Source organism: Pelophylax lessonae, assembly GCF_965119305.1.
Source record: "Pelophylax lessonae genome assembly, chromosome: 4".
Taxonomy (NCBI): domain Eukaryota; kingdom Metazoa; phylum Chordata; class Amphibia; order Anura; family Ranidae; genus Pelophylax; species Pelophylax lessonae.
The window spans coordinates 543,875,662-543,901,392 of record NC_138771.1 but is presented as its reverse complement, the minus strand read 5'-3'; positions in this window follow the sequence as shown (position 1 = coordinate 543,901,392).

Genomic DNA, 25,731 nt, shown 5'->3' with positions numbered 1-25,731 from the left:
CCGAGCTGCAGCTCAGTGTATTCATTCAGACACAGAGCTGCTGTTCAGCCCCGTCCCACCTCTTCTGATTGGCTAACTGAGTTTGATTGACAGCAGGGGGAGCCAAAGGCTCCACTGCTGTGTCTCAGCCAATCAGGAGAGAGAGTCATGGATGGCTGAGGCACTCATGGACATTGCTTTCATAGAGAGGGGCTCAGGTAAGTATTGGGGGGGGGGGCTTCTGAACACAGAAAGCTTTTTATCTTAATGCATTGAATGCATGCATATTTAAGATATATCGCGATCACAGAGAAAGCAGGATGAGGGTGCAAATGACCCTATCAGTCTCCTGCTGAACTTTGAGTGTCCATTCAGTGTCAAACCCAGAACTGTGCTCACTTAGATCTGTGAACAAAATAAATGATTTTGGCTGCTGCAGGCTGCTACAGTTATCACTATTACTTTACTTTACCTTACAGTGTAGGTCAGTACTAAACTGGCATGGGTGTTAAAGTCTTGCTCATATTTTTCCATACTTTTGTACCTGGACATTCATAACTGCATGCATAAAGATCGTCAGATCAGCTCTGTTGGCTACCTATCAGGTTTTAAATGACTTAAATTTCTCCATATGTAGACAGGTGTTGGGCTACAGCAATATGGAGAAGGAGACAACATGGTTGATTTACTAAAGGCAAATAGAATGTGCACTTTGCAAAGTGCAGTTGCTCCAGAGCTTAGTGCATGTGGTAAAACTCCACTTTGCAAAGAATACCCAATCACGTGCAAGCAAAAAGAAAAAAAAAAGCATTTTTGCTTGCACATGATTGGATGATGGAAGACGCTGCTCATTTACTAAGCTCTGAAGCAACTGCTTTTGCAGAATGCAGGGTCTATTTGTAGTAAATCAACCCCATTGGCTTTTAATTTTCTCTTCCTTTACTAAGATACAGATTTTATGCTGCACCATACTCCTCCAACCTGCAGGGGGAGAGCTAAAGCCAAGCAAGCCCATAGACTTCCATGCAGAGCACTGAAAATTCTGAGAGTTGTAGTTTGAGACGGCCATATAATGGGATGAATAGACTTTTTTTCCCTACAGATACCAATAGGCACTGTGCAGTAGGAAGGGTGGAGAGAGGATTTTTATTAAACTGCATGGGAAAATGTTTCCTCTTGGCACCAAGGGAGTTAAAGAGAGAGTACCACTGTCTGAATATTCGCCTTCCAGCAGGAGACCATATCAGTGGAGATCTAAGCCTGAGACTGGGAGTGAAGACACCCAGGAACAGTGTAGCCCCGCCAACATCACAGCACCTGCACTGCTGCTACAGGGAGACTGGAGCATCCAATCACCCTCTGCTTCCCACCGCTAATCAGCGGTGGGCTTTCGAAGAAAAAGAAAGAAGGGGCCCCCTCTTCTACAGGGAGAGGTCACCTCAGCATAACAGGGACTGATGAGAGGACTTTTCACCCACTACTGATACTGCTAAAGTGGGACTAAGCCAATGAGGGCAGGACAACAAGTGTACCCAATCTATACTGCACCCATATTGTACTCTGTACCGTAGTTATTACAAACCTTGACTTTACCTATACAAACCCTCTACTACATTATAATTAACCTTTACTTCATCTGAACCGCATCTACCTTGCACCTGTGCCAAGACTATGCTGTATCTTTACTGCATGCAGGTTAACTGAGACTGTTGCTAAGTGCACCCTTAAAGGGCCCTGATGATAGCTGGCAGAAAAACAACTCAAAGACAGCTCCCCCATAATAATTATTCTGCAAGTCCCCCCTTGTTCCCCTACCCTAACCCCCCCCCCCACTACCATCGTTCTTTTCTTTTGGATAGTGCATACCCAGTCAGTATAGAATTAGTATCATCCCATGGCAGTACCTCCCACTCCATCCGATCGAGAGCTAGCCTTTGCATTGCCTGTCAAACTAAGCTGCCTCTTCTGCAGGCACTGTAATCATTGCTGTGGTCCATTACAGTGTACATCAGTGCCTTTCCTCCTCTGTGGGTTGTTTATTAAAATTGACATTCTTCACGATTATTAAACTTTACATTCTTCACTTTTACTTGGTATTCCTTGTTCATTCTGCCATGGGACAGCATTTTCATTTCCAATTTGTTGCTGGTCACTGATCTCATTGGTACTGAGTTTGGGCTAGCAGTGTCCCGCCTGCATCTGACAAAATATTCTCTCAGCAGGGACACGACCCCAGCGCCTGAACTTTTTTTTTTTTTGGTTTGATTTTATTTTAGGATTAGCATCACCATCTTAAATGTGCTCTGGCAGTATTATTCCAGCATTCAGTAAATTAAACTTTACTACTGCTTACTGCTGCTCTTGAGGTGGCCTTGCTACTGTTTATGCTGATCTGGCCGCCAAATGTCATCTTATGCCTACTCCTTAATGTTAATCACTTTGTATGCTAAATTGTCCTATTACCAATGCTAATCAATTTTATGTTTTTCTAGTTACCAACCATATTGGATGATATTAAGTTTGCCTTTACTATCCAGTTTTGTGCCTATTTTCCTTGGTATACTGTAGCATTACTTTTGGGTACTAAGTATTACTTTCAGTGATTCCCTGTAATGTTTTATGTTTGTATGCTCAACATGGTGTATCAGAGGGACTGAGGTTCTTGAGAAGGTCAAGGTAAAGAAAAGAGGACCCATCCTCCTACAGGGATAGCGCTACATATAGATCCTTTGACTCCTTTTCTAATGGTCTTTTCTACACTGCAAATGTGAATAGATATATACAACAAGCAATTACTGCAGTGCAGTTTGGATATTTATTTATATATATACTGTAGATGTTAATTTGAAGACCACTTCTCTGTGTACACTGTGACTGATATTCCCTAGAGAAGCAGTTGCAGGCAAAGAGCAGGGTGCCGAGAATCCTCGTGATGGGGAGAATACAATAAAAATGTCTGTTTTTAAGCCCAGCTTGAAGAAAAGAAAAGAAAGAAAAGAAAAGGCTTAAGAAAGAGGATACCCAGCCAGTGCTGCAAGTCTTTGGAGCTTTCTGGAAGAAAAGCAGGAAAGTACCGCTCTGAACAATGAAGCTGGGAATGCAATGAATGAGTAACGGTAAACTCACTCCAGGTGCTCAAGCTCAGACGTCCTCTCTAGGGATAATCGAACTTTTCAAAAGTTCGGTTCGGCCAGAACATCCGAACTTCCCGAAAGTTTGGCCCGGATTTCAGAACCCCATTGAAATCAATGGGACCCGAACTTTGGTAATCAAAAAACCCCATTTTGAAGCCCTAAAACCCAATAAATGCCCCTAAAAAGTGCCTAGGGTTCTGGGCCATGCCCCAGGGACTATTAATCACACAAAAAAAGTTCTTAAAAATTGTCATTTTTGATAGAGTGCCAATTATTGAAAAAATAAAAAAATTAAAAAAAAATGAGATTTTTCGATTTTGGATTTAGTGTCTGGGGGGTCTAAAAAGTGTACCAGTGAAGTTTCAGCTCTGTAGCATGTCCAGAACCATAAAAAAAAAGATTGTTTGTATTATGTCCCTTATAGAACAGGGATATGGCTCCGCTATTTTCACACCTTGCCGGTTTAGTATCAAGCGTTTTTTTGGGCATTTTTTGGGGGTTATTGGAGGCAGGCATAACATCAGAACCTATGTGTAGGGGTATATACACACATACTTATATGTATATATACCCATACACATATATAGGTGTGAAAGTAGCAGAACACTATACTTGCGCTAATGAAATAATTAACACTAATATGGCTCCGCTCCTATGACACCTATATATGTGTAAGTGTAAAATACATATAAGTGTGTGTGTATATATATATATATACCCCTATACAGAAGTTCAGATAGTTGCCTGCCTCCAAAGAACCCAAAAAAATGCCCAAAAAAACCCCTGCAATAACACACCTGGGTGTTTTTTTTTTTTGGCGCGGGCGTTTTTTTGGGCATTTTTTGGGTTCTTTGGAGGCAGGTAAAACATCTGAACTTCTGTATAGGGTATATATACACACACTTATATGTATTTTACACTTACACATATATAGGTGTGATAGGAGCGGGGCCATATTGGTGTTAATTATTCCATTAGCGCAAGTATAGTGTTCTGCTACTTTCACACCTATATATGTGTAGGTGTGTATATATACCCCTATACAGAAGGTCAGATGTCATTCCTGCCTCCAAAGAACCCAAAAAAATGCCCAAAAAAACACCTGCAAGAACAAACCTGGGCATTTTTTTTTGGCACTGGCATTTTTTTGGGCATTTTTTGGGTTCTTTGGAGGCAGGCAAAACATCTGAACTTCTGTATAGGGGTATATATACACACACACTTATATGTATATATACCCATACACATATATCGATGTGAAAGTAGCAGAACACTATACTTGCGCTAATGAAATAATTAACACCAATATGGCTCCGCTCCTATCACACCTGTATATGTGTAAATGTAAAATACATATAAGTGTGTGTGTATATATATACCCCTATACAGAAGTTCAGATGTTTTGTCTGCCTCCAAAGACCCCCAAAAAATGCCCAAAACACACACTTATATGTATTTTACACTTACACATATATAGGTGTGATAGGAGCGGAGCCATATTGGTGTTAATTATTTAATTAGCGCAAGTATAGTGTTCTGCTCCTTTCACACCTATATATATGTGCAGGTGTATATATACAGACATGTGTGTGTATATATACCCCTATACACATGTTCAGATGTCATGCCTGAATCCAAATATGTCCTCAAAAAAGCCCTATAAACGCCTGCAGCAAAAAGAATGCTCACATGTGAGAAGCCATATTAGTGCACTGAATGTGACACAAGAGAAACAATCTTTTCTCTATAGCGGTCACCCTGATATGGAAGGGTTTTGTCACCCTGCCATAGCAGTCACAGTCAGTTAACCATACACTACACTACGGTCCCCTTACACTTAACACTTTCCCTACAGAAACTGAATAATTAAAGCTAACTATAGTGGAAAATAGCACCCTAACTACACTAGATATCCCTTTCCTCACACTAAAAATTGCTAAATGACACTTTGTAACAGAAGTCACAGAACTGCTTCCACTCTCTTCCATGTCCCTGTATAACAATGCTCGGAATTTGGCGGGGGCTATCTTATATACTGGGGGGCGTATTCACTAATGATTGGCCTATGGACCCCCTAGTCACTCCAATCACATTCCTAGCATCCTCCTGCCCCCTCAATTGGCTTTTACTGATGGTTCTGGTCCAATCACGGGCTTTTAAAGCCCATTTCCTGTACCATTGCATTTTGGTCGGTTCTGGTTGCCAAATTCCGAACTTTATCAGCAAAAAGTTCTAAATTCGGCCGAACCTCGAACAGCCAATGTTCGGGTCGAACCGATGGTCGACCCAAACCGTTCGATCATCCCTAGTCCTCTCGTCCATCACCGGCCAATAATACAAACAAACAGAAGAGCTGGCAACTCTGGAATTCCATCTGAAGAGTTTATTGTAACATGACCATGTTAAAAGCAATGGCTAATGTATTGTGCAGCAAGCCTCGTTCACAGCTTTTACCTGCAGTAAACCCATTTCACTACAGATGTCCACACAACATCTCTAAACCCAAAAGACTGAGGACCTACTGTGAGTGCAGGGCATTATTGACCCACCACCTGGGTGGAAGTCACCACAGCCCTGACATCATCACTCAGTATCATTGAGGACTCTCACCAGTGGGAGAAGATCTACAAAAGGAGAGGACCCAACTGAAGGTGTTGCAGGCAATGGTAGCCTCTGGGTGCAGGGGATCGAGCCAAAGTTTGGTTTTAAAGTTTCCTAACTGTGTTCCCTTACTTTTTCTTTTGAATCAAACACTACATAACCTTTAAGTAAACTATTTAAATGTGTTTTTTAACAATCAACTATTTGCTGATTGGCTAATGGTCTATGATGTCACAGCTCAGCTTAATGGTCATTGTGTATATGTAAATGATGAAGCTTCAGGTCCATGGCATGGCCTCGTCTGTTCTCCTAGCAAGGAAGAGGGCACTGAAGAGATAAATTCATTCAATATGATGTGAGTAAAATCTACGTAGTGTATTTGGAGCTAACAGACTCCAGGTATATTAATACAGATACAAATAAATTGGAAGAATACAGAGGTTCTACTGCTATTCCCTGGGGCTAAATTGCCACTTTTCATATGCAGAAAAATGTATCCAGACAAACAAAAAAATGAATGATTTGGGAAAAAAGTCATTTTCTAAATCACATATTTCTTGACTCCTCACATCTGTTTTTTATACAAGTGAAAGAGAAGAGATCTTTCCTCTGCAATTTTAAGCAAATAAAAGCAGGTTTTGTTAACAGTTTACTGAAAGGCAAGCTGGATTTATGTTTCTGCATTCTCCAGACACAGAAGGGCTGGAAAACTGTTTTTTTTTTGGGATGGAGAAAATGAAGTGATCTGGCAGGTGATTCAGTGATCTGTCCAGTGATCCAGTCCAACCCTTAGAATTTGTCTCTAGGAGTCATTTTTAATTGGAGCTCTGGACAAACAGCTGAATACTGTGATAGGTGCTGGTTCACATCACAAATTCTGAATTCTGGATGAATATTTGCATATGCGTTATGTGCATTTTTGATGTGTGTCAGTGTGTTCCAGTGCATTTTTTTTCCTCTTTTTTTATTTTGATACTTGAAAAATGCAAAAAAATGTGCTTTCTGTTGCGTTTCAGTGCGTTTACATGTGTTTTGCTGCGTTTCACATGTGTTCTGTACAGAAAAAATGCAGTATGTTGATGTTCTACATTTGTTGGCTGCATTGGTGTGCGCTAGGGCCATTGGAATACATGGAAAACACTGTTCATGTGTTTTTGATGCAGATTAGTAATGTAAACTAGCCATTAATAGATATATATAAACTGTTTTCTAGCAGAAGAACTTTATGATTTACAACTGGATGAATAGAATTACTGTGCATTCAATGTATTTGGCAGATTTTATTGCTACCTGCATAAGGCCCCTTTTACACAGGCTTTGCGATCAGGTCCAGTCTAAAAACGGGTGAATTTTACATCCACTTACTTCCGCCTACCTTTTAGCCCATCCAGGTCCCAAAAAAAAAAATGCAGAGCACAGTCAATAGGTTGTTAGGGAAGCCAGCCACCATTTCCTTAACAACGGATGAGTCATTAGCTGTCAGTGGGCTTCCCCGCTGACAGCTAAATTAAATAAATAAAACATTGCCAAATTTTCCAGCAATAGAAAATCAAGGAAAAAAAAAACAAAACAGGCTTCGCCCCCCTCCCCCCCCCTATTTCCTTACCTGGCCCTCTGGATTTGGTATGGATCTTGTATGAATTTTAAGGGGAACCCCTCGCCACTAGCATGATCCCCCCAAAACCTATACCAGACCCTTATCCGAGCATGCAGTCCGGTAGGCCAGGAAAGGGGGGGAGTAAGTGCCCCCCCTCCTGAACCATACCAAGCCACATGGCATCAACAAAGCATCTTGCTTAATGCTTATAGGGTTGTGGGGGCAGGGGGCTTATCAAAATCAGGAAAATCCTTTAACAAGGGGGCCCCCAGATCCCGGCTCATCCCCCCTATGTAAATGAGTATGGGGTACATTGTACCCCTACTTATTCACCAAAAAAAGTGTCAGCAATAAATAAAGACAGGAGGCAATTTTTGACAATTCCTTTATTAAAAAAATAAAAAATAAAAAAACTATTTCCGCCCATGTAGATGCATAGTCAATCACATTGCCCGCCGCACCGCCGGACCTGAAAAAAGAAGAAAAAAGAAAAAAAAAGAAACGCTCTGCCAGTGTTAAAGGCTAACCCCCGAATGCCTGCATTTGTCAGGTGACCTCACAAGGGGGCGGTGCCGCCAGGTGACGTTACCAGGTGGCCCCCCCCCCCTCTTACTTATTTAAGATCTGTCAGATGGAGGAGCAGGCATTTGACAGTTAGCCCTCATCATAGTCTTTTTTTTTTTAAGGCCCAGGGGTGCACCGGGTGTACTGATTGATGATGGATCTACATCGGGGGACAGTTTATTTTTATTTTTTTAATTAAGGAATTGTCAAAAACTGCCTCCTTTCCCTATTTATTTTTGACACTTTCTTGGTGAATGAGTAGGGGTACAATGTACCCCATACACATATACATGGAAGGGGGCGGGATTTGGGGGTGCCTTATTGAAGAAGGCTTCCAGATTCTGATAAGCATCTTTCCCACAGACCCCCACAACCACTGCCCAGGGTTGTGGGGAAGAGGCCCTTTTCCCCATCAACGTGGGGATAAGGTGATTTGGGGTGGGGTGCATGGACACAAGGTGCTTACCCAAAGCACCTCCACATGTTGAGGGTATGTGGTCTGGTATAGTTAAGCAGGGGGGGGGGTGCTCACCCCTCCTCCCTGTTTACTGGCCTGCCAGGCTGCATTCTCGGATAAGGGTCTGGTATGGATTTGGGGGGGGGGGATTTTTTTGCAGCAGGTTCTATACATGGTACAGATGCGCCACTTTACAGGCAGACTAAGGGGAACCCTCAGGCACAATATTTAAAGGAATTTTTCATTTGTATTGTTTCACTATTTATGTTTTAAGCATCATTAAAATGGCTGCTCCTGTAAATACAATATTTTTTAAAAGTTTTTCTTTGCATTGATACATGTTCCAGGGCAGTACCCCGGGCCCCCATACCCTTTTTTATGGCCAATAACTTGCATTTAAAGCTTCAAAATGGGGGCTTTTTATTTTTTCATGTTTGGGTCCCATAGACTTTAATAGAGTTTGTGTTAGGGTCCGAACTATTTCCCTGTTTGGGAGTTTTGGTGCAAACCGAACCGGGGGGGGGGGGGGGATGTACGGCTCTTCACTACTCAAAAGTGACATCAGCCCCATTCAGCTCTGGTTCAGCAGAAGATCTGTGCATGTATTTCCTACTGAACAGCCAGGCCGTGTGAAGGGACACCAAGTGTTTCTGGGCCCCATAACAATAGCATGATCTTCTATGCCTTTGTTAACACCCTTGTTTAAAGTGGGTTTCTTGTGGTTACACCATAGTTTTAAAGCTCTGGTTTGAAAAACTTGTAAGCAGGAAGGATTTTTATTTCAGAAGAGACATACTCTACTACTCTATTCTCTTCTGTAATAAAGGACTCTTACCTTTCTCTTTGCAAGATGCTTTTGCATGTACAATGAGCTACAATGGCACATATTTGTGCCAGGATGAAATCCCATACATAGGTGTAGAAGGTATGTCCTTCCGACCTGACCAATTAAGATTGGTAAAGATCCCTAACCCAGAAGAGGCTAGGGAGAAGATGTTGGCTTGAGGATGTTGCATCTCTGGAGGCAAGGTGGGTATTAGAGGGTTAAGTTCCCATTTCAATGTATAGAAAGGTGTTTGCTGGCAGTTCCATGTTAAAGTGAACCTATCATGTGTTCATACAGTTCATCATAGCCATATACCATATTTTAGGATGACATCATGCTTTTATCTTTCCTGAGGATGTTGTAAGCTGTATTATGCATAGATAGCAGTTAAAGTGGGGTGTGACCAGAGAAATTGGAAAGACTGAGTTCAGAATGTAAAAGCAAATTGGGGCGTGGCTTGACAGCGCGGAGGATGGCGGCTTTCTGAACCCGCTCTGCTCTGCCACCCGGGACATCCACAGCACAGAGGGACCCCCGCAGCTGTAAACCCACCTAATCTCTGTCCGGACATCCCAGAGAGTCCAGCGCACCATGACACGCCGCAAGAAGGAGACCGGCCAGCTCAATAAACTGGCCGGTTTCTTAATACAGCAGGCCCCTGGTCTCCAGCAAAATGGCGGTGGCGCGAACCTGCAGCATAACTACAAGGATTCCGCCAGGCAGCATCCACCTGCATCTGCCCCATCCCTGCCTTGGATGGTGGCTAATCCGGACAGCGGTAACTCCTCCGGATCCTCTTCCCCGTCATCACCTCCTCTTTCTCCAACCTCCAGGAGTCCGGCTAAGAACAAGCCCAGAAGGTAATCACCGCCAGGGCCTCACTGTCACACAGGTATGGACTTATGCACCCCAGACCCTTTCATGTCCTTTCCTACAACAGGGAACCCTGTGTCTGATACAGTGCTGAAGGATATGCTGTACTCACTAAAGGCCTCTATGCATGCAGACATGATGACCTGCATGCAACAAGCCAAATCCGAGATCACCTCCCTAGGGAATAGGGTTGATCAGGTAGAACACGCAGTGTCAGCCCAGGTCTCCTCCTTTAATGAAATGGTGGACGCTTTTAATGCACAAAAAGATGAAATCCTGTGGCTTAAATCCAAGATGGCAGACCTGGAGGATCGCTCCAGGCGCAACAATATCAAGATTAAAGGCATTCCGTAATCTGTCCAACCCTCGCAACTCCACTCATATGTCTCTAATCTTTTCACCGTCCCGATGCCTTCCCTACCTAGCTCTGATCTCCTCATTGACAGGGTGCATAGACTGCCCAAACCGGCGTTCCTATCTGGAGACCTCCCTAGGGATGTGTTGCTAAGAGCTCATTTCTACCATGCCAAGGAGCAAATTATGCAATCCTTCTGAGTGTCTGCCAATGTACCTTAAACTTACAGACATCTACAATTACTACCTGACTTATCCAGGCACACGCTACAAAGCAGAAGAAACCTAGCAACCATAACTAAATCCCTACGCAAAACAACAATGTCCCCCACAAATAGAGGTACCTAGCCACCCTTTCCGTCACCTGGAATGGCTCCACTGTCATGATAAAAACCCTGGAGGAAGGACTATCTGCCCTGCGCAGCTGGAACATTCTCCCCACGGGGCAACCGGATGTGCCTACGGCCCTCATCCCCCTAAACCAAGACTCTGACTGGCAGGTAGTTTCGCGAAAACGGTCGACCAAGAAGAAGGGAGAAGCTGCAGGACCCTAGGTCCTACTCCAGACCACACTATTGTCCCTGGCCATGGGCTACAAGCTACCCTATATGGCCCCTCATACTGTGTTTAACAGACTTTTGTGTTCACTGACTGCAGAGACGGTCCTTTACTTATGCCTGTTTCATCCCTCCCTACCCTTTGACCTCACCTGTCCTATCAGCACCTCTCATCCCCCCAGGAATGCACCTTCTCTGTTACGCTTTGGTACTCTTACCTACCCCAACACTTGGACTGCACAAGTCACCTCCTCGGAGCTTACTGAAACATCTCTACGTCACCCTGCCAACCATCTACTTCTGATTCCATGACCATAAAATGTTTATCCATGCACTGCATGCACTGAACCACCCGGCGAAGAGACATTCCCTATGGAAAGAGGCTTCATCTAGCAAGGCGGACATTATCACAGTAAAAGAGACGCACTTCATAGATGGCAATCACCCCCCCTGTCGCCACAGAGATTTCCCCCATGTCTTCTTTTCCAACGCATCAACGAAACAGAAGGGGGTTATGATTGCGATAAAGAACTCACTCACCTTCCAACTCAAGGAATTTATCTCGGATCCCAATGGCAGATTTATTATCCTTACCTGTGATGTCAACGGCCTGAAACTAACCCTAGTGACTCTATACGCTCTGAACTCCCACCAGCTCAGATTCCTTCATAGGTTCCTCAAGGAAATCCACCGAGTTAAGTATGGTAACTTGCTCATTTGTGGGGACTTTAACCTGGTAGTTGACGCCCGGGTGGACTCCTCATGTTCACCCGGAGGCCGAGAGCTGTCAATGGGGGGCCTGCTTCATGCAGAACACTTGTACGATGTGTGGCGATGCTTGCATGTGTCCGAAAGGAACTATACATTTTTTTCATACCGGCATAGGTCCTACTCGCGTATAGACCTTTTTTGTTGTGGACTTGTTTCTTCTGGGCCGGTCTACCTCCTCGGTGGTCAAGGACATCACATGGTCGGACCATGCGGCGGTTGAACTGACCATCGAGGAGGGAACCCCCTTTAAGCCTGCTTATGTGTAGCGCTGTGACAATAAGATCCTACAAGACCCTACCTCCTTCACTCGCATACATGACAGTCTTCGGGAGTTCTTCCAACTCAACTCCTCCTCAGTGACTGACCTTTGTGTGATGTGGGGTGCACACAAAGCCTTTATAAGAGGCGTGTGCATCCAGCAGCGCGCCCCAGCCAAAAAGCTATGGCAATCGAAGCTGAACTCACTACTGAGCCAGATTCGCACCATAGAAACACAAAACAAACAGCAACCCTCTGATTCGGCCTCATCTGAGCTTCTAAAACTGCGGCAAGACCTCCGTCTTTTGCTGCTGGAACAATCTTACAAACACCTGCGATATCTAAAACAACAATTTTACACTCAAGCCAACAAGGCAGGCAAATACTTAGCTAATAAGGTCAAACATAGACAAGCCAAGACCAGGACTCTGTTCCTACATGGCAAAACTCCACAACACAAAATCACTCACCCCCAAGAGATAGCTGACGCCTTCGCTGATTTCTACAGCTCACTTTATAATTTAAAAGATAGTCCTACAGAACACCAACCAACTGTCCCAGATATTAACAAATTCTTAAGCTCTGTTCATTTGCCTTCCCTTATGGATTTGCAGTTAAAATCCCTGAGGGCTCCCTTCACACTGGAGGAAATAGCTGCTAGTGTCAAATCCCTGCCTAAAGGTAAATCTCCTGTGCCAGATGGCCTCACAAATGAATATTACCAGCTATTTCTACCCTTGTTGAACCCCCACCTGACGGCGACCCTCACAAACAGCTTCCCTACCCCAAGAAATGTTAACCGCCTACATTGTCACGCTTCCAAAACTCGGAAAAGACCCCACTACCGCTGCAAATTTTAGCCCAATCTCTCTATTAAACTCTGACGCTAAAATCTTTGCCAAATTGCTGGCCAAACGTATCCAAGATGTCCTTCCCAGTCTCATACAGAGAGATCAAATGGGGTTTATTCCAGGTAGACAAATGGCTGATGCCACTAGACGTATAATAGACATCTCTCACATAGCAACACGCTCTAAAATGCCCTCGGTTCTTCTCACGATTGACGCTGAGAAGGCTTTTGATAGGGTCCACTGGGGATACCTACAAGCTACCCTACTGAGATTTGGTTTCTCTGGTCCCATTCTATCGGCTATATCTGCTTTATATTCACATCCCACATCCCAAGTATACACCTCAGGTACCCTTTCCAAACCTTTCCCTATATCCAACGGCACTAGACAGGGCTGCCCATTATCCCCAACCATCTGTAACCTGATCATTGAACCATTAGCCAAATCCATCAGAACTCACCCCCCTATCTCAGGTTTCCCGTTCCTACATTCCCAACAACAAATTAACTTATTTGCCGACGATATTATCCTTATGATGACAAACCCCTCTCAATCCCTCCCGGCAGTGTATCACACTCTACAGGACTTCAGTAAAGTCTATTATTACAGACTCACTGCATCTAAATCCTTGATCCTGACCTCGGAGTACACCTATCCACCAAACGCGATCTCCAACTTCTGGTACCTATTCCCTAGGCATCTGAGAGCATACACTATCTGGGTATAGATATCACAGCTAAACTGTCAGCCCTACTTCCCACTAATATACACAGATTACTCTCCAAACTCACTCCAGAACTTAAACGCCTGGGCACGTTTGAACTCTAATGGAGCGGTAGATTGGCTGCCTACAAAACTTTTATACTCCCCCAAATCCTATACCTCTTCTGCAACCTTCTGATCCCTTTCCCGACTACCAGCCTCTCATTATTAACTAGATCCATGCATAAATTCCTTTGGGAGGGTAAGAGGGCAAGATGCGCTACCTCGGTTCTGACCAAGCATAGACAATTGGGTGGTGCGGGTATGCCCGATCTCCCTACGTATTACTGGGCATCTATCCAATCACAAACTAGCGGTTGGCTCCGCTCCCAAAATCCCCCACTATGGGTCGAGCTAGAAACGGGCATAGCACCCATCCCCGACTTGCGTCTGCTGCTACTCAGTGATTGATGGCTCCAGTGGGACCTAAAACCTCTTACCCTCCCAATGCAAGCCTCCCTCCGTGCATAGCGTAGACCAGGCCCACTCCACAATCTTGTGAATATCCTCCCAAGTACCCCACTCCCGTTATCGTTGCTCACTAAACTTATTCTAGATCTTCCCATCAAATCCCTCTCCACCAAGGGCCTGACTGATGTCTCTCAATTTTTGCGGGATGGGTCACTACTCCCGAACGGGACCCTAATCCGCAATCACGACCTCCCAATTACTATGCACTACACTCTCTTCCGTATATCACACTTCCTATCATCTCGCCCTCTTAAGGAAATACTGTTAGATGGGAAGGTCTGGACACAGTATACAAATCCCCATCCCAAACCTAAAGGAATATCCTTCTACTATGACATACTGCTGGACAACACTGTTTTCCGTAAAACGCCACCAGTGTTTAGATGTGAAGCAGAGCTGGGATCTACCTACTCTATCAAGCAATGGCAGGTAGCACTCCGAACTATAGACCAACACTCTCACTGCGCCAACCACTGGGAGATGGCAATGAAGCTCACCAACAGGTGTACTTCACCCCTTACATATTGGCTGGCTTCTCCCCAGCACACTCTTCCTTGTGCTTGCGGGAATGTGGCCACACTGGAACTTTATTGCATTTACTCTGGGGTTGCCCAACCATTGCCAGTCTTTGGCGAAGTGTATTTCGATACATAGCGTCACATACAGGTTGCCTAAATCCCCTTACCCCGACCCTGGCTATATTGCACCTGGGTATCGAGATTTATCCACATCAATATCGCCCATTGATTACACGTGTCCTTCTGGCCACTCGCCTGACACTACTGCGGTGGTGGAAATCTACAACTCCTCCGCTCCTTTTAGACATCCTTACACTATTGAAAGCGAATCAGCAGTTTGAAAAATCACTCGCTGTTAATTCTCTCTCCTTAAAGAGGTTTCATGACCAATAGAACTTTTGGGCCAAGGAATAGCATAAGTTAATTGATACAGCATACCTACTTGTATTACATGCCGGGAGGGCCCCATCTTGGGGGTTGGAGACCCAAGAGGGCAACCCCTGAGGGTGGACTACCTTCCCTCTCTCCTTTTTCTCCCCTAAATGCCAATATTTCCACTTCCACCCGATGTTTTTAGATTCTGTGGTTGTAGGATTCACTGCAATAGTATGGTACTTATTGTTAATGATACTAACGTCATTATTATTGTTGTTACTGTTACACAATGATTGTTATTATCACAAATACTGCTTTATTCCCCTGATTGACGTTATTAAGGTGCAGACTAAACGTTTTCCTCCTTCATATGCCCCTCCTCCCTTCTACCCATCCTTTCTCACCACTTACCTTTGGTTCAGTCAATGCTCTCTTTGCTTTTGTTTTCTTGCAACATGTTATTGTATTGACTTGTGCTGCTACTGTGTCTGTTTATCTTGTTATGCAAAAAATTAATAAAAATTATATTGAAAAAAAAAAAAAAGAATGTAAAAGCAAATTGGATCATGAAAATCGGAAGCCTAAGCCAAATTAATAAATCCTTCAGAGGTGGAAACAACATAGGTTTTAAAAAAACTCCACCTTGACACCAAGCATCTTATCCTATTCACATATTAATCATCTATTTGAGTAGTTGTAAAGCCACATGTTACAGCTGGCCTTTACTGGGGACCCTGACAACACCAATGGGTTGCATAATGCTCAAAATATAATACTAGAGAAGAATGCAGGCATATTACAGTAGATGGATATAGACTGAAGACATGCTAAAGGGGTGGTTAGTGACTAAGAACATGCTGCAGAAGACTGTCAGAGACAGGGGACATATTACAAGAGACTGAGATCAATGCCATTGCAAATCAAAGCCCTCTAAAGCTCCTAAAAAAAAACCGCTGAAAGCAAATTTGATTTTCTTCTCACCAAATCAATTATTAAAGATGAGAAAAAATATATATATAAAAATAAAAAGAGAAGACAGCACAGAAAGTGTGAAACAAATGAATCAAATAATTTAGCTAGTAAAACTCAGTTTAATATATTGTTTCCTTCACTGCCCTAGACATGGAAAACACTCACTTCTGGCTTCCTGGGGCCCAAGGTCTCCTGGGGTCACAGGTTGATTGCAAATGATCTATACAATGGTAAAAGCCAACTATTTTAGAGATGTGCCGAGCTCTTACTTTTGGCTGCTTTCATTTTTATCCCATAATGCCTCCTTCCCTGTTTTTCACAGCTTTCTCAATTTTTCATGCACAATCTCCATCACCCTCTTCTCACCCACTTTATATTTATTTCTCTCGCTCACTCCAGCTCTTGCCTACTGATTACTAATTCATTTATTTTCAATATTTAGGCTCTGTCTCACCTCTGCCTTCTGCAAAATTACATTCCATTAAAGCTGGTGTCGGCCTGTACGTGCTCATGTTCCCCGGACTGGATTGATATTCTGCTTTGGTTTCCTCGTATTGAGGATTTGCCACTGAATTCTTTCCTCCTTGATATCACATTATGGAAGTCAAATTGCACCAGAGTAGGAAGGATAGCATTGTTTGTTGTTTAGTGAGAGCTCAATTTCCCCAGGGGCTCCTCTCCTCTCGCCAACCAAAAACAGAAAGGAGAAAAAGAAAATTATTTCAACAAATTCAAAACATGGAAAGAAGAAAGGAAAAAAAAATCCTCAATTTCTTTTTCATCAGAATGCATCAAGAGACAAGTGAAAGACACAACAGATGTTAATATAGTAGAGACCATGTGGCCAATTGGTAATGATAACACAGAGCCCCATAATCTCTCCTACCTCACTGCCCTTAACCAGGGTAAAACCTTAGAAAATCCTGCTTGATCTCCGTCCCTACACAGAGCCTACATATGTATTTGTTTGCTATTTATTTTTTGCTGTCTGTTAGTTATGAGAATATTCCTTATGCTGTGCTTTCTAAAGTGGCTTCTCTACCGCTATGTGTCAACCTGTCATTTAAAAATATGTCTATCTCTATATCCTTCATGCAAAATTCTTGCAGTACTGTTCATTACTAATTGTGGCTACAGATGAGTCAATCTTCCTACGGTTCACTTCACTGGATAATTGGTAATACTAAGCCAATAGTTCAATTAACAGAGAACTGAGTTGCTAATGTGACATTAGTAGGTCAAAAAAGTAAAAAAAAAAAAAAAAAACTTTCAATAATTTGGAACTGATTTTGAAATGTTCATGTCTTTTAAACCCAAGTGTAAAAGTTAAATGAAAATATTATTTTTTTTTTCTTTGTGATTTTGATAAGCTACATTACCCACTACAAAATCCTGCAAAAAGTACACTATGACCCCCCCCCCCCACCATAATTTGTCAAGACATGGACTCCACTAGACCTTTGAAGGTATGCTGTGGTATCTGTCACCAAGCCATCAGTAGTAGACCCTTTAAATCCTGTAAGTTGTGAGATGGGGTCTCCATGGATAGGACTTGTTTTTCCATCACATCTCATAGATGCTCAATTGGGAGATCTTTGAAGGCCAAGTCAACACCTCAATCTTGTTATTGTGTTCCTCAAACCATTCCTAAATTCACCAGACCAGGTCACCTTCTTTCATTGCTCCATGGTCCAGTTCTGATGTTCACAGGCCCATTATAGGAGCTTTTAGCTGCGGCTATATTGCCCCATACACATCAAACTGTGATGCCCTGTGTGTTCTGACACCTTTCTATCAGAGCCAGCATTAACGTTTTCAGACATTTGAGCTACATTAGCTCTTCTATTGGATCAGACAACACAGACCAACCTTCACTTCCCACATACATCAACAAGCCTTGTCAGAGGGGCCCAGAATGTGGTGGAGGTGCACACTGGGTGTGAACTATCTAACAATGTAAGCCAGAGTTCTTGAAAGTCAGTTTTGTACTTTCTGTTAGTGTTCAGAACTCACCATTTTCACAGTTTTGTTGCTATTCTGCAAGTTTTGTGGGCAAACACAATCTCCTGTTCGCTTACTACCATTGTTCAACAGAAGCATCATCAACTTTGCTTCTCTCCTGCCAGTCTTCTCCTCTTGAGACTTGTAGTTCATCAACAGCTGCTGGTGAAAAAACCTTGGTACAATGCCAAGGTAATCAGTTCATATTTTTTTACGTATTGTGTTACAATCAGGCATGTTCATTTTATGTATAAAATAGGAAATAGTAGCACTTCTGCTGCTGTTATTATAAAATACAGATATAGTTAGTGTTTTCTGCTTATATTCATATTTAGCCTTCAAATTTGATTCATCTGCCCCATTAGGAAATACTAAAATGTGACAAGAACATAGTAGGCAATATAATGCAGATGAGTTCTACTAGGTGTATTAGTGCTGGCCTGCACAGTTTGTCTATTTAATAAATGGCTTCTTGCTTTAAGTTTGCTTCATTAGGAACATGCAGAAGTAAAAAACACTGCGACTAAATTTGTCACAGTTCACCAGCTCCATATATGTGCAGCGCTAGGCAAACACATGCCTCTGCTTGTATATGGCAGATTATAATTATAGGCTATAATTACAGCAAATTTGCGGGTCACTAGACAGCATCATCTTGTGTTCCATGATAAATTGGTTTAGCTTGACCAACTTGCTAGTAGAGGTATATTATATATGGAAAAAGAAGATAATTGCAGATTTTGTGTGCTATAGGCTGATGTATGGACTTTATAATTATATATTAACAATAAAAATGGCAATACGATAATAATAATAATAATAATAATAATAATAATAATAATAATTAATATTATTATTATTAATAATAATATTATTAGTAGTATTATTACCCTTTGGTTTGTAAAGATAATCATTTAGAAAACAGTTTTTTAATGCACATGCCAGTACAGTCATTTTTTGGGCTCACAAAATTGCCGTTTGTGAACTGGCATCATGAAAGGTCCATAGAAATGTAAATACAACTTACAATATCAGTTTCAGGTGGACACTGGTTGGTTGAATTGTTTACAGGATCTATTTCTTGGATACTGCATATTCAAAATACCCCCAATAATAGTATCTCTGGCCCTTAGTATTGAGATATAATGAGAATAGATCAGTGGTTTTGGGTATCGAAAGGCCAGTGCAAAACTGGTAGCTTTCAGTACTAATGTCTAAGGCTTCCACCAAGATACTTAGTATGCTACTTTAGGGCAGCCTTTCTTAGCCAGGGTTCCTTCAGAGGTTGCTAGGCGTTCTTTAAAGTGGAACTTCACCCAAAAGAGAAATTCTGCTTTTCCTCCCTCCTCTTCTAACACCTTTGGTTACAATTTTACTTTTGACAGGTACCTGTTCTCCCTCTCTTTCCCTGCAGCTTTCTAGGACATGTCATATGTCTCAGAAAGCTGCAGGACCATTTACAAAGTGCTGACTTCCCATAGTACAGATGGAGACCGGTGAAGAACGGGTTCAGGAGAGGAGGACAGCGCTGAATACCTGGACATGTAAGTGTCCTGGAAATTAAATTTTTTCAGGGCCACCTAAGATCCTCTTTAAGCAATGCCCAATTTCTGACTCTTAGATAAGGGAGGCTGTGACAGTGTTCACTGTCACTGGGAGTGAAAGACAGATAATTAATGGTTTGAATTGCTTCAGATGGGACAGTAATATTTGTCAGCAATATCTTCATATAGAAATATGAAGATTTATTCCCACTTCACACTGGGGAACTTAGACTGTTTTAGACCATTGCCATGAAGTCTGACTCCTAAATAATGTTGTATTCCATGTCCCTGCATGTCAAACAGGCTTCCCTAATGTTTGTGTATTGAAATGGAATGTGGATTGTGCCTGTCCCATTGTTAAATGTTAATGACCTCACATTGTTCTGTCCAGATGGCTATACAATTAGTTTAGGTTAATTCTGTTCCTGTATACACTTTCATCTGCATATGCTACTGTAATCAGACAGAGGGGAGGGATTGTGTACACTGTATGGAAGTGTAAAACTCTGTTTTCATTGGATTGTGAATGTCATGTCCTGTTCTCCACAAGGTCCACCTGGGCGGTAACCTTGTGGGGGAAAACTGTATACAAGTCGGTTTCTTGTTCAATAAAGAGTTATACTTCACCCTCAATCTAGAGTCCTGTCTCTCATTGGGGGAACCTGCTACTAGGGATTGCTATGCTCTTCATACTCCCTTGGATAATCACTAAGATCTTGTAAGAGCTTGTGTAAGAGCTTGTTCCTGTGCCTGCTGCACTCTCTGGGGAAAGAGAGGTTCACCCACTGGACCCTGGAGCCTTGTCGTAGGTCCAGGGTGGGTAGGAGACGGCAAGACCCCAACCAAGCTGCGGCGGTTCATGGGGTCTGAGGTGGTTATGGTGTCTGGTGGAGTGCTTGGAGCCCACATGAAGCACTAGGAGCATCCGTCAACGGAGGTACCCGGTCGTGGGTGCCGGTTGATCCGTTACAGAGTCCACTAACAACAATAACTACCGTATATACTCGAGTATAAGCCGAGTTTTTCAGCATGTTTTTTCATGCTGAAAAAGCCCCCCTTGGCTTATACTCAAGTCACTGGCTCGCTTACTTTTAAAAAATGGCGCCGCCCGGCGCCGACATGTCACTGTGCACGCGCCGCATGCCCGGGAATAGCGGAACGTGTACGAGCTTTCCCGAGCATTGGCGGCGCATGCGTGGTGACGTGTTTGCACCTGGCGGCGCCATTTTTAAATCAAAAGCGCCTCACCGACAGGTAAGTGAGGCTCCTCCGCAGCCCCTGCATTTCCTCATGCAGTGCTGCGGGCATGGTACAAGACATTCTCCTGTACCATGCCCGCAGCACTGCATCTCCTGTGCCATGCCTGTACCTACTGTGCAATGCCTGTACCTACTGTGCCATGCCTATACCTACTGTGCCATGCCTATACCTACTGTGCCATGCCTGTACCTACTGTGCCATGCCTGTACCATCACCTGTGCCATGCCTATACCATCACCTGTGCCATGCCTATACCATCACCTGTGCCATGCCTATACCAACTCCTGTACCATGACCTGTGCCATGCCTGTACTATGACCTGTGCCATGCCTGTACCATGACCTGTGCCATGCCTATACCATCACCTGTGCCATGCCTATACCATCACCTGTGCCATGCTTGTACCATCACCTGTGCCATGCCTATACCATCACCTGTGCCATGCCTATACCATCACCTGTGCCATGCCTGTACCATCTCCTGTGCCATGACCTGTGCCATGCCTATACCATGATCTGTACCATGCCTGAACCATCTCCTGCACCATGCCCGCACCCCCTGTTTTGTGTCTCGTGGTGGTCCAGTTGGGTCCAGTAGCTGCTGCATTTCCCACCCTAGGCTTATACTCGAGTCAATACGTTTTCCCACTTTTTTGTGGTAAAATTAGGGGCCTCGGCTTATATTCGGGTCAGCTTATACTCGAGTATATACGGTATTTATTAGTTATCTGTAAGTGGAGCATTCTTCCCACTGACCACCAGTGTAAGGGGGTGTTCTTTTTCCTACCAATCACCAGTTTATGGTTCAAACATTTTATTGGAGAACAAAGTAAACAGGTAACAACAATTGGTAAACAGAGTGACAAGATAAGTACAAGCCAGATGCGCTAACAAAATAATGGCTACAATAACCATGGATCAAACTTAGGAGTAGGTAGATAAGAGGCAACCAGGCGGGCTGTGGCCAGGACTCTGCAACCGGCGTAGCCAACCCATAGGCACCCCATAAAGGGAACACTCTGTGCCCAGGTGGGGAGGCGCGGCCAAGCAGCAGTCGAAGCAAGGGTGAACAAAGCCCAGTAGCTCAGTAGTAAGTGAGAACGGATAAATTTTCGCGATAACCCACATGGTAATGCAACTAGACAGGGGAAACAGAGGATACAATAAGTAAAACCAGGAAAAGCAGGCCAAACCAGGGAGCCTGCGGGGTGCACTCTGTAGTTCTTGACAGGCTCAAACAGGTGTGTTGTTGGTGCCAGAACAAATCACGTGGGGAGGCGGAGAAGGAAAAAAGGGGGGGGGGGAGAAGGGAGGTTCGCCGGGGGGGGCAATGAACAGGGAGTAGTAGGCAGTAAGCCACAGGTTAATATCAGGGCAGTAGGAGGGAGGTATGTAAATCAAAAATAATCAGCGCAAGCCCACATTAAACAGAAAAAAAGAATCAATCAAAATTCTTGTGCACAAGGCTGCAAACAATTAGTGCCAAACACAAAAACACCTGTGAAAACTTAAAGAAAATAATATTGCTGCACCAAGTCTTTCATTGGAGATAAATAAATAAATAAATAAATAAATATGTTTGGTGTACAAAACGTTATCACAATAACTCTAAATCAGTCCATCAACTGTGATACTAAAGTGATAGATCAATGTCTGAGCCGTGATTATAAAATCAATAATAATAATAGTCCCAATCCTCAGTGAAAATAGTGACTGAAAGAAAATCAAAAAATCTTCATCCACAAACGTGATCAAAAGTGCTGCATGCTTCACTCCAGGTGCTCCTAGTGACTAGTGACAGATTAGCAGCTCACCTTAGGAATAGACTCCTGAGAGTCAATACACACTCTGGGATAATCACTGCAGTCTGGTTTGCCTTCCCATCACCGCCTCCTGATAAAAATAAAAGCAAGATCTAGTGCTTTCTGATTTTAAGGCTATTTATTAAATCATAAATAGTGAAATCGCACTTACATTTCAAAGCACTTCAGCAGTGTGGACTTATCATAGCATCAAACGCTGCCTGCTCCGGGAATCAACGTGATGACGTGCAGGCTCCTCCCCCGTACGCGTTGCGTCATAGACTTCATCAGCGGGGTGGTAGCCAGTAAGCCACAGGTTAATATCAGGGCAGTAGGAGGGAGGTGTCAAAATTGGATGGAAGAAAATTGTCAACCCAAGGTTGCCAAAGTCTACTGTACTTGTCTATTTTATCTATTAGAACCGCCTCAATTTTGGCGTGTATCATGGCTGTGGTGACCCGCTGCTTGACCTCAGGCAAGGAGAGGTGCGGGGACTTCCATGCTCTTGCAATGGTTTGTTTGGCTGCCGTGGTGACTTGAGGAATAGTTTGTGCTTAGAGTTAGATACAGTGTCCGGCTTCACATTGAGTAACGCAAAGAGGGGGTCAGGTGCGATTGATTCAGCCATCAAGGTAGAGAAGATTTGAAAGACAGCTTGCCAGAAGGTTTTTACTAGTGGGCAAGTCCACCAGATGTGCATGTGTGTGCCCGCCTCCAGGCAGCCTCGGAAGCATGTGGAAGAGTGGGAGGGTAGGAATTTTGCAATACGTGAGGGTACCAAGTACCACCGCATCAGCATTTTGTAATTGGTTTCCAAGGCAACTATATTTTGGGAGGCCGCTTTTGTCACTTGCCAGATCTTAGCCCAGGCCTCAGTATCTAAGGAGGACCCCTGTTCCCATTTAGCAGCATAAGTGGGGGGGGTGTTGTCAGGGGAGTCCGTGAGTCTGGAGTACAGCTGGGAAATGAGGCCCTGGGTGTGTGGGTCACGGTGGCAGGTATGTTCGAAAGCAGTCATGGTGGGCAGAGAAGAGTCAGTGCGGATGCAATTGGCGTAAAAGTGTTTTAGTTATAGGTAGCAGAAAATCTCAGAGCTCCGTATGTGGTGGGACTCACAAAGCGTAGAGAAAGGCTTAATAGTGTCGGATGCTATCAGAGTGTGTGCCCGAAGTAGACTAGCTGACGCCCAGTGTCGGAAGGACGAGGGGGATTCCCAGGCCGGGAGAAAGGATGGATTGCGTAGAAAGGAAAGCAGCGGGTTGTGTGGTGATTGTAGCTTGAATTTGAATTTAAGGGCGTCCCAGAGGCGTAGGGAGTGGCGCATGACGGGATTAGAGATGGACCTACGATCAGGGGGGAGTAAGCCATAATAAGTTAGCTACAGAGAGGGGGTCGCATTCATCCGTTTCCAGGGATACCCAGAGTGGGACTTCGCAGGTGGCATGCCACTTGGGTAGTTGGGCCAGCTGGGCTGCCTGGTAGTATTTGGTAAAGTGTGGGAGGCCTAGGCCGCCTCAGAGTTTGTGGAAAAAGAGTGTTCTGCGGGGTATTCTAGGTCTAGACTTTCCCCAGACGTATGTGAATGTGCGTCGCTGAAGCTGGCGAAGGTAGTAAGAGGGGACATTAATCGGGAGCACACGGAAGAGATACAGAATCTTAGGCAGAATGGCCATCTTAGCGACAGTGATGTGCCCCATCCAGGCTAGAGGTATGGAGGACCAAGATGTCATCAAGTTCGTGAGATGACGAAGCATGGGGGGGGTAGTTAGCCGAAAACAGCTCCAGCGGGTCCGCCGTCAACTTAATCCCCAGGTAGGGTAGGGAGTGCTGCGCCCAGGAGAAGGGGAGCACCGCACGTAGTTGTAAAAGGAGAGAAGGGGGCAGAGAAACATTGAGAGCACGCGACTTACCAGGGTTAACAGTCAGGCCTGAAAGGTGTGCGAACTGGGACAGGGTAGCGAGGAGGTTGGGTACCGAAATGAGAGGGGACGTAAGGAACCAGAGGATGTCGTCCGCGAAGAGACACAGTTTGTGGTGGAAGCCCCCAAATTCAAGTCCTTTTATGTCAGGATTGGCGCGGATTTTGTGTGCTAGGGGCTCTATTGCTAGTGCGAAGAGGAGGGGAGATAAAGGGCAGCTTTGCCTAGTGCCAGAACGAATAGGGAAGGGGGATGAGCGGAAGCCTGTGTAGCGGACAAACGCTGATGGGCAAGAATAGAGCGATGATATCCAAGAGAGAAAGTGAGGGCCAAAACCCCATCTGTGTAATACGGTTTGTAAGTAGGACCAGGAGAGGGAGTCAAATGCTTTTCTAATGTCAAGGGAGACAAAGCAGGCAACCAATCACCAGTTTAATAGGACACGTCTCCACTTACCACCATAGTTAGGGGGCCCTAAGGAGTCATTTTCAATGTTTGATTTTCTTTTCTGACCATTATTATTATTATTTGTTTTTAATTATTTTATTATTATTAAATAATTTTGCTGTATGTAATAGCCCTGACTGTCAGATACAAGTCTTTTATTTGTTCTTATTCCCACAATGTACTTTTCATGCTAATGTCACATGAGCCGCTAGAATAATTATTAGAAGAAATACCCTGAGACCTGAACGTCATGTTAAGGTTTCTCTTTATTTAAAAGGTTGAGAAAGTCTGCTTTAGGGCTAAATGAGAACATTTCATGGACATTGCTTTAAAGGTTAGTTTATTGCTAGGGTCAAGGGTTGGAGGGTAAAGATTTGAGTTTATAGATTATTTTACATTAAATTTAAATAAAAAAAAAAAAAAAAAAATATATATATATATATATATATATATATATATATATATATATATATATATATATATATATATATATATATATATATATATATATATATATATATACATATACATACATACATATTTATATAAAAAAAAAAATAGGAGAAGAATTTCACTTCAGTTGAATAGGCTGCCAATGTACTGCAATGGACAAAAAAAATGCACATGACCCTTTTTTTTAAATGCACCACAACATACATTAGAAACATTTTTATGTTATTAACTAATTAATGTTATTATTGATTATTAATTATTAATGTTATTAATTAATAGTTATTGGTAACTATTGAATAGTGTGTTGTTGTGCCATTTCCACATGCAGGACACTCTTTGTACCACAGTACTGCAGTAACGTGGTATAATGTCGATTTTACTGCATA